Raw genomic sequence first — 17,033 nt, 5'->3', positions numbered from 1 at the left:
AATTAAAGACAAAGGCAAGGCCGCTATCCTACTCTTACTAGACCTCTTGGCAGCCTTCGATTTAGTCGATCATGAAATCCTTTGCAGCCACCTATCTAGCACAGCACATTTCTCCCCCTCTGCCACCTCCTGGATACAATCCTTCCTAGCAAACAGAACCATGAGAGTCTTCTCCACCACATCAGCAGCAGACCCCATCCCCATCACATGCGGAGTCCCACAAGGCTCTTGTGTCTCCCCGACTTTGTACAACATATTTACAAAGCCACTATTCGACAAACTGGACCGTCTGGGTGTCACCTACACTAACTATGCAGACGACACTCAGATACTCCTCACTATCTCAGGCAACTACAACACAGACGCCACCCGAATAAATGAAATCTTCTCCATCATTCAGGCATGGATGGCCACGCACGGCCTCTGTCTAAATGATGAGAAGACAGAGCTTCTCCTAGTCGGCTCTCCCAGCAACCTGTCCAAACTCAGTCCTCACTACAAAAACATTATCGACGGTAACACCATCCCCATTGTTAATAGTGTGAAAACCCTAGGCTTTTACTTTGATGCCAACACCAACCTCACCAAACAAACTAATACGACCGCATCAGCCACCGCCTACACTGGCATACTGATAAGAGCCTGCAGACCTTTCCTCTCGCCCCATAGCTGCCTCACACTTGCCAGAGCACTCATACAGTCCAAACTGGACTATTCTAACAGCCTATACCTAGGTGCCAACCAATCAAGAATTAAACTCCAAGTTCTCCAGAATAACGCATTGCACGCAGCACTCAACTTCCCAAGACGAGAGCACATTTCCGCAATTAGGAAAGCATGCAAATGGCTCTCAATACAACAAAAAAATGACCTCAAAACCATCGGCCTCACCCACAAAGCCTTAAGCAACCTAGCCCCACCATATCTCACCAACAAATTCACTATGAAATCCGCTCCCAGAATCACTAGGTCATCCAATAGGTCATCCAGCTCCTTATGCTTGGTAGTGCCTAGATTCACATTAAACAGAGCAGGCGGCTCCAGTTTCACAGTGCTTGCCTCACTTCTCTGGAACTCCCTACCTCTCAATATCAAAACCATTGAGTCCTTCCCAATCTTTAGGAAACAGGCTATTCGCTGGCTACTGAGCAAAGAGTAGCGATCACCTCTGAATCTCCTATGAACCTGCTGAAGTTTTGTAAATAATGTAAATTGCTGTAATTTGTAATTGTTGCACCATGTATAATGCATACCTCATTCCTGTAAATGAACTCTTTATGCGCACATCTACCCATGGGTCTGGAGCGCTATACAAATAAAATAAACAAACAAACAAACAAACGATTGTTTTCACCTATTTATTGATTTTTTCGGTATCTAGTCATAGCATCGAATGCCTTACCATCTAAAAGAAAGTGTTACAAAAGCATCTAATGCAGTTTTTTTTAAGGTAAAGGGTTTATTTTTATTGTATTGGGTGTTCAAAGGTTAAAAAGGGGGTTTGGAGGGACCCACCCCTTAAAAAAGAAATAAAATGCATTTGATACTTTTTTTCAATGCTTTTTTTTTAGATGGTAAGGCATTCGATGCTTTGGCATTCGATGCAATGAATATAAACCATTTTTTCCCTACCGATTCATTGATTTACTACCTGAAACAGGTAGATTGAGGGCTTGGGGCCAAGGTGGGGTGAGGGGTATGTGAAGAGCGGTGAGGAGGGTCCTCCCTCATTTTGCAGTAAAAATATTGTATAATTAAAAAATCTCTATTTTTTACTCCCAGCCAAAAAAATGTCTTGTTCTAACATAGAACCTGCCGGAGCTCCCTGCTTCACCCCGGCTGCTCAGCTGAGGCAGCCCGGTACTTTCCTTCACCCGGGACTTAGACGGCTCCACCTCTTAAACTTTATCGCTCCGGCAGCCCAGAGCTTTCTTCACAGCCCCTACCGGCGAGTGCAGGGCAGGCTCCCTTCACTCTTCACCTCCTGGGCTTCCTGACATACGCGGACCAGAAGGACTTTCCTGCAGGGCCCATCTCGCAGGCCATGAGGAGGGACAACATGGGGTACGGCCAGGTCGCCTAGTTCGTGCTGCCACCCACACGTGACCCAGATGGGGCGGCTCTTCATCTTTGGCCAGGGCAGCCCCGAGCACGCTGCCCAGGCCCTTTCATCTTGCTGGCCCTGTCTGGTCTGGCCGCCGGGTGAGCTGACTCCCACCACGGCCTTGTGCCACAATAACTGTGGGCCATGGGGGGCTGCTCAAGACCGCTGCCCCCACAGGGAGCTGTTGCTTTATTTCTCCCCTCTGTCTGTTTCTTTTCTCCATCTCCCTTTTGCTTCTACTTCTTCTTCCTCCCAGCTGTCTTCTATCTCATTTTTTTTCAAATCCCCTTTGGATTCTTTTCTCTCTTTCTTTGTTCTTCTTTTCTTCTCCCTTCAACATTCCATCCTCATGGCTCCCAATCTATGCCAGAGTAGGGGACATGCACCTTTCTGGTAGCTTCGTTATGCTATGTGCTCCTTCCTCCTTGCTTCTGATGTGTCTCCTGCATCCATGCTTAGGCATCTGTACAATCTTTGAGGCTGCTGTGTCCTCTCTCTATGATAGGTCTATGTTTACCTGCTTCATAGTTTCTACTCCCTGTCACGTATTTGAGTATTTATACCTTCCCGATGGCTCTCAATCTGTGTCCGCACAGAGGGTCCTGTACCGTCCTCATGGTTTCTAAACTCACTCAAAAACATAAGCTCTGGTACATGTGCCTTCCTTGTGATATTGTGAGTTCTGTATCTATGCTTGTGTACCTTTTATGTACTGCCTACGCTCTGTGTCCTGCAGCTATACAAGAGCCTCTTGCATTGTTAAAATGTGGCATGCACCTGAACTCGAAAAGTACCCTTTTAGTGGACTACTGAAGCTGCCCTTAAAATGTCTACCTACAACAGTCTGACTACTTGCGCCACACTTTACCAAAACTCAATACATAATCGTACAAGTCATATTGACTAGATATGTAGACCAATAGTTTAAAAGTAAAATGGTTTTAATGAACAGCCAACACGTGTTTCGACCCTAAACAAAGGGGTCTTCTTCAGGGCATTTCCTCTATTCTGATATGGTGTAAGTGTCAAAAATAACACACTATGATGTTTACCGTCCTAGCCACAACAATTTGTTAAAACTTCTGTACTTAAACACTCCTTTCCTCAATTTTCAAGTGCATTGTTGGATACCCTGTTGCGGTTCAATCTCAGCTATGTAACCAATAACCAGGCTGATTAGGCCGAGCACCCTGTTGAGTTCGTTCAGTGCCATTCTGCGTGGCAAGTGCCCTTGAAATGCCACTTGTTTTTTTTATTCGGTGTCCATTACCAATGAAGGTGCTTTGAGGCCTTTAAGTGAGCTCACATGCTTATTTCTTTGGCTGCCTGGGCAGCATATCCATAGGGGTTGTAGCACGTGCGTAGGGTAAATGGAGGCTCTCCTATCCATTCATTTCTTTGGCGTGGTAGCACAAGTGTCAGGTCCCACAACCGTAAAAATGGCTCTGGGCGTGTTGTGTCACAACAGCTATCTTTTTATGGTCCATGTACGTTCTTCTTTATACTTTAGGCCGCATTTTGGGATTTTACGAACATGTACATAATAAGCAATGGCTCTACTTACTCCACAGTTGCTTTAAATTTCAGATCGAAATACACCCGCACAAGGTTTCCCTTTTTGGGATGGGAGGGGATGCTGCGGCGATAGGGCCGGGATACATGGGGAGAGAAGTGAGGGCAGGGGGTGTCTCTTTTGTGGAATATACACCAACATGTGCTTTCGGCAAAATGTTGAACTTTAAACGAAACAAAACATTGAAGAGTCGGAGCCCACGAACAGAGTAAACATTGCCAGGGCGATTCTTTACCTAACCTGTCCCCGGCCAGCCGGCCGTCGACCTTCGCCCTGGCCACCCCTGGCCCCGGTTGCCACATAGATTGCAGCCTTTGCGTGCGTGTCTGTCAGACCCCCTTCACACTCACCTCCCGGGATAGAAGCTTCCAGGCTGCCTTTGGACGCGGTTTAACGGAGCCTTGTGCAGGAGCGTCCCTCGGACAAGGCAAGGTGAGGAGCCGAACGCGGCTGGGGTTTACCGCCTCCCGCGGATACTTGGGGCTGGGGAAGGGGGAACACTGATAATATGCAGCTGGGGTGACTTTGCGCATATTGCAATAGATCCCAAAGAGCGACGGCAGCTGAGGTTGGGGTACTAGGCCTAAATATGCATCTTTGAAATAAAACAGATTGCAATGGCCGCACCTTTAAGGCTGGGTTGGGGTAGTGTGTGTGTGTGGGAGTGTTGGGGGCTGTCCAAAGGGGGACAACGCTCCAAGTTCTAGCATTCAACCCAGCGGGCAAGACTGTACTGCGGTTTTAAATTTGGCATCAAAAAGCGCCTCACGATGAGATTGCTATTCCAAAATGCGATGACGGGTGAGGGACAGGCTGCAGCTCAAACCTCGATTGTCAGAGTAATTAAATCTGTCCCTAGGTGGCTAGTGCTCGGTAAGCAAAGGCTGTGCCTGCCCCAGGCCCACATGTTTAGGAATCATTCAGGATCACTGTCCTTGCTCTAACCATAACATATGGGAAGATGCTGATGTCTGTTCCTGGGGAGTTTCGACTGGGATGGACTGGAAAGGAATCTACTGAAATCGTTTTAGCCCCCCGCCCGACCCCCTCTTTTGGTCTTCCAGTGTTTCTATCATCTTACATTGTACTTAGGGAGTAGGCTGGTGGCAGCTGCCCTTTAGATTTGGGGGTGTAGCTGATTTTACTGCATTATTGGCCAATTGTACCCTTTTTGTTGCCCCAAATGGTGTTATCTGTACTTGTCCTTGCCCTGTGTTTAAACCTTCCCAGGGTGATTTTCCCCAACAGTCCTCCAGCAGGACTTGTTTGAGATGGAGGCTCTCTCCCACCTTTTTCTCCCTGCATCTTGCTCTCTCTGTCTCTTTCTGTCACTGTCTCTCGTTTTGGCGGAACATGATATAAACATCCCCCTTTCAATGTATTCAAACACACAGGCGAAGGGAGAGCCACAACATCTGCTAATGTTTGTTTTGGTGTTTTATATCTACTCGCTGCTATGGTACTTTTACGTTTGATCTTTATTTTGGGGCGGTGGGGGGGGGGGGGGCATCCCCCATACCTCCTGTTCTACTGCCCTCTTACTCGCCAAAACACGTTTGCTGTGCATGCTGTCTGCTTCCGGGGTATATAGGACCTCAGATATCCTCTTTTCACTCTCTTTGGGTGAAGTGGTTTACCAGTGCACACTGCATGTCAAGAGGCGGTGTACTGGGAAAGCTGGGTGGATGTCCCAGTTATGGGATGCATGCCACTGCCCCCTGCATGTCAGGACAGACATGCACGGTGAGAGTGCTGTTGGAATCTCCGTCATGGGAGGAGATGTATGCCGAGCGCTCCACGGAGGTCTCAGTACTTGGAGCCCAGTGCGTATTGCTGGTCTGTATTGAAAATGCCATGTGGGAAAACTCATGTCTCAGCAGTGCATGCTGTGAGTGCCTTTGCGCAGTGCGACATTGACTATGTTGCAAAGTATCTGCCTATTGGTCCCAGGCAGAGGTGTTGCTAGGGAGAGGATCGGAGGAGGGGGGGTGGGGGGCAATACGTCTCTTGCTTGTAGCCCCAGCTAGAAGCTCAGAAGCTACAACCAACAGGCTAGCTAACCCCGAGTCCCACATTAGTGTAGCCCAGGATCTTTTCCAGACCTAGCAACACCCATGGTCCAAGGCCATCTCAACCTCAATATTCCATCTTTATTTTCCCTCTTCCGGATCACTGAAAAAAACAATATTGAAAGGGTGGCCATGGGAAGGCAAGCGCAACGCCGGAGACCAAGTTATGTGGTATACAAGAAGGCAGTATCATATACAGTCTGTAGGAGTGTGGCTGTCTTTATGTACCATTCACCTCTAAAAAGATACTTGCGGACAATCCTTACTGTGTGATGTACCCGCCCCCCCTGATATGATTGGTTATTTATAACGCGCTCAACACCCAGAGGTTTCTAAGCGCGGACCCCGGGGATCAAACCTGTGTTGCTTCGTGTCGTCCTGCTTCTAAGGCGAGCACGTTGCCCCCAAGCTATTCTCCCTAGACTTGGCACGGGAGTCCCCAGATCCTGCAATAACATACATTACAAATGTAGAGCAGATGTTTAAACAATAGGCAAATACTTTTTTTTTTTAGTTTTGTCTTTCTGTGTTTAACATTTCTGCTAAAGTGTTTGATGTGGGGAAAACTTGGCAAAAGACGAACACAGTGGAATGAAGCCTAGGCAGTAACATGCCTTCAGCAACGAGGGCAGCAGTAGGAGCCTGTGACTACAAGCACATTGATACCCCATTTAACTTATGCCTTTTTTTTTTACAGTGCAAATCTTTTCAATTGTAGGAGAATAGAGATAATATTAACTTTATGTGAAGCAAATATTTATCAAAGCAGAGGAACTAAAATGACCATGCCATTGTCATAAGACATAATGGCAAATCTTCTGTATAGCACTTTCAACCCTCTTTTACATTTTTTCCAGTGTCTTTAGGTGTCATAAGGAAAGCTTGAACAAGCACAACCGTTCCTTTTGAGAGGTATCACATGGTCTCCCTGCAAGGAATATCACTGAACGACGACTCTAAGAGCCAAATAATGGGACGCCATTACTATACTGAAAATGATTTCCCCAGCAGAGGTCTAAGATGGCAATTTATCTTTTTCGGAACCTATGTTCTAATGGTGTCATGCCCGCGACGCTGGCTCACGCATTGGCAACCATCATGGACTACTTGGTACTCATTTATCCTCCTAATACTCCTTGCACAACTCCTTTTCACGCCTTGGTCTTTTATTTCCATTTGCTCAACTTTGGTTCTGTCTTATTTTATTCCATTAACTACATTTACCATAATGCACCTGGCTGCAGTCCTCAATTCCTGGCTATTCTCATTCATCGTTATTGGGACCACAATCCCCAGAAGCCCTAGCGGCCAGTGCTGCTTCCACCTGCTCAGGACCAGAGAGGGAGGAGGCAGATTGTCTTCAGGTGTGCTGCTACAGGTGCTGTCAATTAGCCTGCCTCAGTACAGGGCAGGGCTGTATATAAGCAGCTGCCTGCAGGAGCACAGTGTCTTGCATCTTGAGATCTCCCCGCTCCTGTTTGCCTAGACCCGCTTCTTTGTATGCTGTTCCTGTTGCTGCATTATCCTGTTTTGATCCAGTGCCCTTTCCGGGCCCTCTGCCCTGCAGCCTGCCTCACTCCGGCTGCCTACGGTCCTTGTCCTCTGGGCTCCCTGCCCTGCAGCCTGACTCACTCCGGCTGCCTACAGTCCTTGTCCTCTGGGCTCTCTGCCCTGCAGCCTGCCTCACTCCGGCTGCCTACGGTCCTTGTCCTCTGGGCTCTCTGCCCTGCAGCCTGCCTCACTCCGGCTGCCTACAGTCCTTGTCCTCTAGGCTCCCTGCCTACAGCCTGCCTTACTCTGGCTGCCTACAGCCCTTGTCCACTGGGCTCCCTACCTTGCAGCTTGCAACCCTCTGCTGTCTCCAAGCCCTTGTCCTCTGGGCTCCCTACCTTGCAGCCTGCACCTCTTCGCTGCCTACAGCCCTTGTCCTCTGGGCTCCTTTCTTGCTGCCAGCTCCCTCTGCTGCCTACAGCCCGTGTCCTCTGGGCTCCTTCCTGGCAGCCCTTTCTTGCTGCCAGCTCCCTCTGCTGCCTACAGCCCGTGTCCTCTGGGCTCCTTCCTGGCAGCCTGTCTCCCTCGCTGCCTACAGCCCTGCTCCTCTGGGCTCCCTACCTCGCGGCCCTATTCTTTTGGGCTCTCTGTCTGTCGCCTACTACTAATCTCTCTCTGTCCTGTTCTTCTGGACTCCCTGCCTTGCAGCCTACTACAGACCTCCGCAGTCCACTACAGTTTGCCTGCACCTAGTGCCACTCTTCACTGCAGACCTGCTTCCTACTTTGCAGCCCTTCTGTTTTCCTGACTGCTGCTCCCTTGTTCTCTTCCTTGAGTCCTCTGTATTCCACCTTAGGTTATCTACTTCAGTCTAACTGCCTTTCCTTCATTTCCTTCTACTAGATTGCTCATTGACTTCCTTTTCGCTGGATATATCTGTTCTTGTCTTCTCATGTGTCTTATGTAATCCCTTTGTACAGAGCTTGCCTGTTGGTTTCTGGCAGGCAACCTCTGCCCCTTCCCTTGTCCCGTTTCAGTGTTACAGACACCCACTGCTGTTGTTCCCAGCCATGAGCATACAGCGTGGGCCTCTGTGATAGCAATCTGTGCAGAAGGCTGGAGTTTCCTAAGGTTCGTGGAACACTCTTTCCCAAGAGGGAATCCAGTTTGTTTGTACCTTTGTATCTTTTTCCCCTTTTGGCTCACAGCTACAGTTTCATACTCTTCTTTCTTGTTGAACTTCCTGCTGTGTGTGCTTATCTGCTACCTTACTTCAGCAGAGCCACCCAAAACCTACCTGGGTACCCTGTGCCACTCTTGACAGAGTGCCATTCTTGACAAATGGGTTCTACACGTTTTTACATCTGGTAAAACATATACTGCATTGGCCTGTAATTCCGTTAATAGCACAGGTGTGTCATAACTTGGACATTTCAAGGAACACCAGAAAAACAACTTGGAGCCCCAGATAGTCATTCAAAGGACACGTAATTTTCCAAAGATATTTTCTATTAACATTGTATTGCACTTAAATGTAACAGTTCACCATCGGCATTCTGCTCTAGTCCAGCAGGGACCGCTCACATTGGTACTTACAAGCAGTGTAGCTTGCGTTCCTCTCCCGCCCTAACCCAAGTTATATGCAACTCTTGCACTGTAGCCCTCCTAGAAAGTAGGTCACAAATAAGGCCATTCTCGGTGGTTGACCATAGCCAGCCCTTTATCTAATCTCCTCGTTCCTCCCTGCCGGTATCATCATCTTTCCTATATCAAGTTACTTGCATCTTACAATTCAAGCCAGGAAGCGTGGCCACATTTCATTGAATAGTCTGAGCTCAGGGTCGGCTTAGCCACCACCAGCCTACGACTCATGCGTGTAGATATTGTGGTCATCTCCAAATGGAATGATCAGTGGATCGAGAAGTTTCTTGGTCTAGCATTCGTATGGATGACTCAGCTGTGCTGCCCTAGCCCAGACTGTGCCAAAGGCCTTCGCTGGGCTGTGACATTGCAGTCCATCTTCGCCTCGCTTTTCGTTAGTATGGACGACTCGGCTGTGCTGCCCTAGCCCAGACTCTTCCCAATGCCTTCGTTGGGCTGGGACATTGCAGTCCATCTTCACCTGGCTTTTCATTAGTATGGATGACTCAGCTGTGCTGCCCTAGCCCAGACTCTTCCCAACGCCTTTGTTGGGTTGGGACATTGCAGTCCATCTTCACCTGGCTTTTCATTAGTATGGATGACTCAGCTGTGCTGCCCTAGCCCAGACTGTTCCTAACGCCTTCGCTGGACTGGGACATTGCAGTCCAGCTTCATCTCGCTTTTCATTAGTATGGATGACTCGGCTGTGCTGCCCTAGCCCAGACTGTTCCCAACCCCTTCGCTGGGCTGGGACATGCAGTCCATCTTCACCTCGCTTTTCATTAGTATGGATGACTCGGCTGTGCTGCCCTAGCCCAGACTGTTCCCAACCCCTTCGCTGGGCTGGGACATGCAGTCCATCTTCACCTCGCTTTTCGTTAGTATGGATGACTCGGCTGTGCTACCCTAGCCCAGACTGTTCCCAATGCCTTCGTTGGGCTGGGACATTGCAGTCCATCTTCACCTCGCATTTCGTTAGTATGGATGACACGGCTGTGCTGCCCTAGCCCAGACTGTTCCCAACGCCTTCGCTGGGCTGGGACATTGCAGTCCATCTTCACCTCGCTTTTCGTTAGTATGGACAACTCGGCTGTGCTGCCCTAGCCCAGAATGTTCCCAACGCCTTCGCTGGGCTGGGACATTGCAGTCCATCTTCACCTGGCTTTTCGTTAGTATGGACGACTCGGCTGTGCTGCCCTAGCTCAGACTGTTCCCAACGCCTTCGCTGGGCTGGGACATTGCAGTCCATCTTCACCTCGCTTTTCATTAGTATGGACGACTCGGCTGTACTGCCCTAGCCCAGACTGTTCCCAACGCCTTCGCTGGGCTGGGACATTGCAGTCCATCTTCACCTCGCTTTTCATTAGTATAGATGACACGGCTGTGCTGCCCTAGCCCAGACTGTGCCCAATGCCTTCGCTGGGCTGGGACATTAGTATGGATGACTCAGATGTGCTGCCCTAGCCCAGACTCTGCCGAATGCCTTCACTGGACTGTGACATTGCAGTCCATCTTCGCCTCACTTTTCGTTAGTATGGACGACTCTGCTGTGCTGCCCTAGCCCAGACTGTTCCCAACGCCTTCGCTGGGCTGGGAGATTGCAGTCCATCTTCACCTGGCTTTTCATTAGTATGGACGACTCGGCTGTGCTGCCCCAGCCCAGACTGTTCCCAACGCCTTCGCTGGGAGATTGCAGTCCATCTTGACCTGGCTTTTCATTAGTATGGATGACTCGGCTGTGCTGCCCTAGCCGAGACTGTTCCCAACGCCTTCGCTGGGCTGGGAGATTGCAGTCCATCTTCACCTCGCTTTTCATTAGTATGGATGACACGGCTGTGCTGCTCTAGCCCAGATTGTTCTCAATGCCTTCGCAGGGCTGGGACATTGCAGTCCATCTTCACCTGGCTTTTCATTAGCATGGATGACACGGCTGTGCTGCACTAGCCCAGACTGTTTTCAATGCCTTTGCAGGGCTGGGACATTGCAGTCCATCTTCACCTCGCTATTCGTTATTCTGTACAGTGTTTACGTGTATATCTTCATTGTTTAGAGCCTTATAAATGTTGGAAATTCAACATGAGGACAGAGCTATCTGCATCATTTTTTCAGGGTTAGTGGTCCTTTTGTTGCCCCCTTTTAGTTCTGGCTGAAGACTGCCAGAGCTAATTTATCCAAATGAAACAGAAAATAACAAGTAATGTGAGTGGGCATTGTGCCAAAAAGCAGATCCATAATCTAGGTAAAAGATGCACCAATTGGTGCTGTTTAGCGTTTCTCATTCCGTGGCCGTGCCTGGGTGCGAAGGTACAAACCGGGAGCCAACAATTCTGCTCCCCACTGGATGACCACCTCTGAATCAGGGCACTCTACTGTGACCACACTGTCCATGACCTTAAGTGCACAACTCAACACATGGAGGCATGGGTGGTGGTGATCTGGGTAAAATGGGGAATGCTTCAAGGGTCACTTATTTGTATGCACTTAACCACCCTCCCCTACGAGCCATGATCATTATGGCACAAGTAGTCGCAAGAGAAATTATCTACTGAGTGACGCAAGGGGATCTATGATGAACAGATAGGTGTCTCGGGATCTTTTTTTCTGGGAAGCAGAGACTGGCAAAGTTTGGCAACCCAGGACTAAAAGTCGAGGGAATTTCTCACAAGAATCCTTTTTCAATAATTAGTTTCATTGGCATTCCTAAGAAAAACCACAAGTCACGTGTTGGATTGTTTAGGGTTTCTCACCTGAGGACTTCCCTATACATGTTATCACACAAACATTCTTGGGTACATTAGTTATCATATCTTTTCTTTTATGTTACCAAAGTGTAACTACTGTCTATCTTGCCCTCCAACAGACTGAACTAAGCCCTAGTGTTTTACTATCCCCAGATAACACTGGTGGTCCGCTTATCTAGGGTGAGGGGATAGTGTAAGAGGCATCCTAATATTCATTTTCTTCTTCACAATTCTTTTTTCTTAAAAGGCACGTGTCAATTCGAGATACAGATCAAGTGTCGACTGCTAACACAGATGAAATTGTATTCCCTTTCTTTGTTTAGCAGGGTTAAAAGCTTGCTAGACATTTTTTTTAAAACTCCTATTTGTGTTCTTATGGAGACACACGACTCCAAAAAGACCAAGGTTTTTTGATGACCCACAAATTCTATGTCAGAGTCTTATTTATTGCAGATTCCGTTTGTAGCATTTTGGAGTGTATTGCCATCCTTTCAAAGTGTAGACAAGGTAGAATCAGGTGAAGTAACTCACACATTTGCCCACTTTGGCCACAAAAATGGCCCACTTTGGCCAAAATAAATTGTCCACACTTGCCGGTCAAGTGGCACAGCGAGAAGAGCGCCCGCTTTGACACCCGTGCAGAGCCTGTTAACGCAGGTTCGAATCCCGGCGGGGCCAAACTCAGCCTTTCATCCTTCCGAGGTCGATAAATGAGCACCACACACCGTGGGTAATAATAAGCAGCGCTCAGATACCTGAGGGTTTGCTATATAAAAGCCTAATTATTATTATTATTATTATTATTATTATTATTATTATTATTATAACATGTTGGGTGAGCAATTTGGGCATTGTCTATGGCCCTATAGGTCAGTCTGACAGTAGTGGGTAGGTGACGAAAACTACGAGTACCAGAATGCAGTGGAAAGGTTAGAACTGTATGATGCTTGAGAAACTGAAACAGGCATGCAATCAACTTCTGTGCATGGTCTCCCTCAAAGAGCATCTCTACATATTGCTGTCTAGAGACTGCCATACACGTGCCAGTGTTCATGCCCACTTCTGCTGCACTGCACAATCCTGGTGTTTAGTTTTCTTCCAAGTACCTGGAAAGATGTATTACATATCTGTGGGGAACGCAAACCGGCAGGATCCCGCCAGATATCTCATTATTCACCCTCTGATTGACCTATCAAGAAGCAGTTTGGTCAGCCCGGTCCCCTGTGCCTTACTCGCTTCATAAGTGAGTGTGGAGCATGTTTCCATTGCACCACAAACCTCTTCATTTAGTTGGTGGCTTCTGCCTGGTTCTGTAGGAAAATGGGACCTGGGACTTCCAGGTGCCAGTTTATCCAGTCTTGCAGTCTTTCCACCAGCGTCACTCCTAAATTTCCCTGTTATAATGGCAAGATTAAATGAATCCTGGAAAGTGGATTCATCCAGTGGTTGATGCTTGGAAAACTGGCTCTCAAGAGAAGGTTGGTTGGCAAGTTGGATACCACTGCTGTTGTGATTTGCCAACACCTGCTTTTAATCTCAATAGGGACTTTAGTCTTGGGGTAACACTTCCAGTACCCATCGAAGCACATGCTGGGTACCTTCAGAAGGCCATGTCTTTAACCTGAAGAAGGAGTCCTGGCTGGACAGCATGGTTTACGCTTCCCAAGTTAAGTGCCAGCACTTCCTGGTGGAAGAGTCAGACTGGAATTTAGAGCGGTCTCCAGGTGCTACCAGAAAGGACAAAAAGATATTGTCAAGCTCTCCCTATCCATTTCTGGCATTGTTTTTTTGAGGACGGGTCCTTCTTTGGCTTTAAATCTTCAGTAAGTGCCAGTCTTCCACGTGGGTTAGGTCTAGGGGCCTCACACATATCCTCTATATTCCCCTCCTTCCCACAGAACCACAATTTCCTAAGTATTCCACATATTTCTCTGTTGTAGGTAATGGGATATTCTGTTTTTTCTGGTATGATAGCTCTGCTGGCCTGTAGATCTTCTCTCAAGATGGTTTCTTCTCTCAGGTCAGAGAGGGATAGCCAACTGACCTTTCCTGCCCCCCCACCCCATCTATTTACAGGACGGTATCTTGTAACATGTCCAGAATGACCACATGAGTAGCATAGTATTAATTAGCAACTAATCTCTGTGAAAGTCTCCCTTTTCTGAGCGAGCTTCATTAGTCCAGGCTTTTCAGGCTGAGTGAGTCTGTGTAATCAATTAGGTCTTTGGCATGTTCCCTACCATCTGCTATGTTTATATTAAGTCAAGGTTCTGGAATTCCTTCCCAGCAGGCACACGACAAGCCCTTCTTGTAATTCTGGCTTGGGTCTTAAGGCATCTACATACTGGCTGTGGATGTTTCCTCAGACACTGTATCCGTGGGATCTTCCTCAAAGGCTATGAAGATCAAGGACATATCCTCTGAATCTGTTTGGAGACATTAACTGAAATCACCTTGATTTGATGCTCTAGGAGGATGTCTCCACTTCTCTCTGTTGATACCAGAGGTGGTTCTTCTGGAATAGAGAGGTCCTCATCTGCCTCTATAGCTACTTTCTGCCATGGGGTATCTGATGTTCCATGGATTTGAAGCTCACCCCCTACATCTCAATGTTGCTATTTCTCATTGCTGGCTGCAACACCTGGGATGGTTTGATTCAGGGGAATCTTTAGTTCTATCACACTGTACTTTACTGCCTGTCGCACACATTGAAATACCTTACTCGGGGATTGACTCATGGTCTTCCCTCATAGATGAACTAAATAGTTTGGGTGCTTTCTTCTTCTTCCTAGTCTCTTGTGCCCCCTGTTTTGTATGGGACTCTCTCCTGAAGGTCCTATCTTTTTGTTCTGGGGTTTATTCACTGTTGGGTATAAGATCACACTGGAATGGGGGCACAATTTCTCCTTTCTTAATCTTTTGAGGAGTCAGAGAAAGATTAAGAAGCAAGATGGTGAGATTGCCCCAGTTCATTGGCAGAATATGTGTTATGCCCTTGCAGTTGTTGGCCAATGGACTTGCTGGTGCAGTCAAATATGCACAGCATTGATATGTTAGGGCCAAGTCTAGGTATGTTTCACTAAATCTCAGGCCAGTTATAACTGCCAATTCTTTCACCTAGCTATTTGTTATGCCTGCCCTTAGGTGCAATAGGGACATTTCTGCTATGCTGTCTAGTTGAACCATATTTACAGCTAAGTAGGTTGAAGGTTGAATCAGGCCCTCTAATCCATAGTTTTGTAAAGAAAGTTTGAAAGGGTTGGCCAACATAATTAACAAGCCTACTCTTAATCAGTCCAACAGTCCCCTGCCTGACCTTACTCTATATAACATAAGACAAACTCCAAAAAGATGGCCAGGGGAGGTCAGAAACTTAACCTTTAAAGTCCAGCCCTGTTCTAAAGCAACACAATAGAAGTATTCCCCTGTAGAGATTCTTGATCCTAGTACGGTGTCTCCTCCAGGCTTTTCTGCTTTCGACTTGTCTAAAGACTTTTTCCAGATCTCAGGCTCCTCAGTTTTCAGGTTTTTCCTCAGGCTGGCCACATGCATCATAGACTTTTCTGGCCCTTGACCATCTCTAGGTTTACAGCGGGTCCTCTGGTCAATTCTCACCACTTCCCATCCTAACATTTTGAGGGTAGCGGGCCTCTACGGATGAGGCTGGACTAGAAGCTACCCCATGTTCCTCTGTGAGGATGGTCACAGCATGATCTTGCAGGCCCACTGTTAATCTCAAGCTGCAGCATATTCTGGCCTCACCAGAGGAAGGCTGAACTGTGAGGATAGACTGTGGATCCCAGAATGCACTGACAACAGATGGTAGAATCATTAGTTTGCCCACTAAGGGGAAGTATTGAAGACTCAAATCTAATGGCAAGACTCTAACAGGGACATGAGAAGAACTATGATATATGTTGAAAACCCAGGGCCATTGCAAACAGGAGAAAGACAGACAAGTTGCAATCACAAGACTGCAGACCTGTGGCCTTCGCAAAAAGCTCTGCAGATTAGGGACGAGAGAGGACAGCAGGCTCTCAATGTTTACTTTTCTTGTTGAGCGGGAGAGTGTCACGCTCACCTCGTCTCCACGGGGGCGTGCTCGTGTGCGTAGGGTGTTGTCTGTCCTGATGCTGCTCTGCTTGGCTGGTGATGCTAGCTAGCGTCTCCCCTTAGTCCTTGCTTCATGAGATGTTAGCCTGCAAGTCCAAACAAGATATTAGCTACCGAAGGGAGCTGGTCAGTGATTTCACCTCCTTCCGGTCTATCCTCCACTTCTTCTGGCTCACCTCTGTTTTTTAATGGGCGAGCTCTCCGTCCTGCACACTCTGACAGGGGCGCGGTTCACAGTCTTTCCTGGATCGAGTTACGTCACTGATCCGAAGGAAGTTGCTGAAGTAGAAGACCCGGGAGTAAGCAGGTAAGTCTCTATTCCAATAACTGCTTGGAATGACTTCCTTTAAGTCTTTCTGTTCAAGATAACTAATGTCCGTTATTGTCTTGCAGGTGCGGCGTTAAGCGACCTTCGGATGATGGATGACCCTCCTGACAATGATGCTCAGGATTCCTGCCGGTAAGTATTGCGCTGTGCTGGGCGCGCGAATGTTCGCCTCCGTAGCTTTCCTTTGCTACTTGCGACTAACCTGTTTGTCCTTTTCTGTTCAGCAGGTACGGCGCAAGTCCTGGAAGAAGAATAGAAGATCCGTGTGGCGGTGTCGAGCTGTGGCGTGCTGCTGAGTGAAGAACTGTCCGATGAAGTTCCTGGAGCGGGCCGATCAGGTGAGTATGCAGCGGTCCGTGTGAAAGCAGGAGATGAGATCTGGATGTACTGCCGGTAAGGCCTTCGATGCTTAAATAACTCCTGTATTTCTCTGTTCGCAGGTGGCAGAAGGAAGCAAGAACTGATCTGACACGGTGAGCGTTACGCTGCAGGAGTGCAGAATAACGCAAGCGTTTTCAGATTGTTGGGTGCGGTTTAAATAGCCTTGCAAGTAGTTCCAAGAAAATAGTCCTCTTCTCCGTATCCCTTCTCTCAGGTAAAGTAGTTCCAGGCCACACCCTGAACTGAATGGCTCAGCCACTCAGAGCCAAGTTAATGGACCATGTAACTAACACCTCCATGAGCCTGGAGAAGTGGAGACATCCTCCTAGGACTGAAACCAGGTGAGCCTGGCTGGGGCCTGATAAGCCCCCAAGGGGGCCAAAGTCTGGGATGGCCCCACCAGTTTCAGGGTTTTGGGAGCCTGCACCATGACAGAGAGGTCTGTAAGGAGGTGGCACTGCACAGACGCCCGGTCCATGCACACATGCAATTCAAGACGCAGCCAGTCTTCAGGCAGACATTTAAAGCATTAGCATGCTAGAATAGAGCTTATCAGTGAAGTCCTATTCTTCTCTAGTCTGAGCCCAGGGTT

The 17,033-nt window shown here is 48.0% G+C and overlaps 1 protein-coding gene across 2 annotated transcripts in view; it reads left to right on the top strand.

The window, feature by feature from the left end:
* Positions 1-3,903: 3,903 nt before the first annotated feature.
* Positions 3,904-17,033, top strand: part of SERPINC1 (serpin family C member 1) — a 209,884-nt gene continuing 196,754 nt past the window's right edge. Inside the window, exon 1 of one of the 2 annotated variants that reach the window (XM_069641093.1) lies at positions 3,904-4,109. The gene's annotated coding sequence lies outside the window, so the exon portion shown is untranslated. The remainder of the gene's footprint in view (positions 4,110-17,033) is intronic. The other variant, XM_069641094.1, reaches the window with a different exon arrangement.

Source organism: Ambystoma mexicanum, chromosome 1q (assembly GCF_040938575.1).
Source record: "Ambystoma mexicanum isolate Mex_15411 chromosome 1q, UKY_AmexF1_1, whole genome shotgun sequence".
Classification (NCBI taxonomy): domain Eukaryota; kingdom Metazoa; phylum Chordata; class Amphibia; order Caudata; family Ambystomatidae; genus Ambystoma; species Ambystoma mexicanum.
The sequence above is the reverse complement of the archived record's forward strand: the minus strand, read 5'-3'. Positions and strand labels throughout refer to the sequence as shown.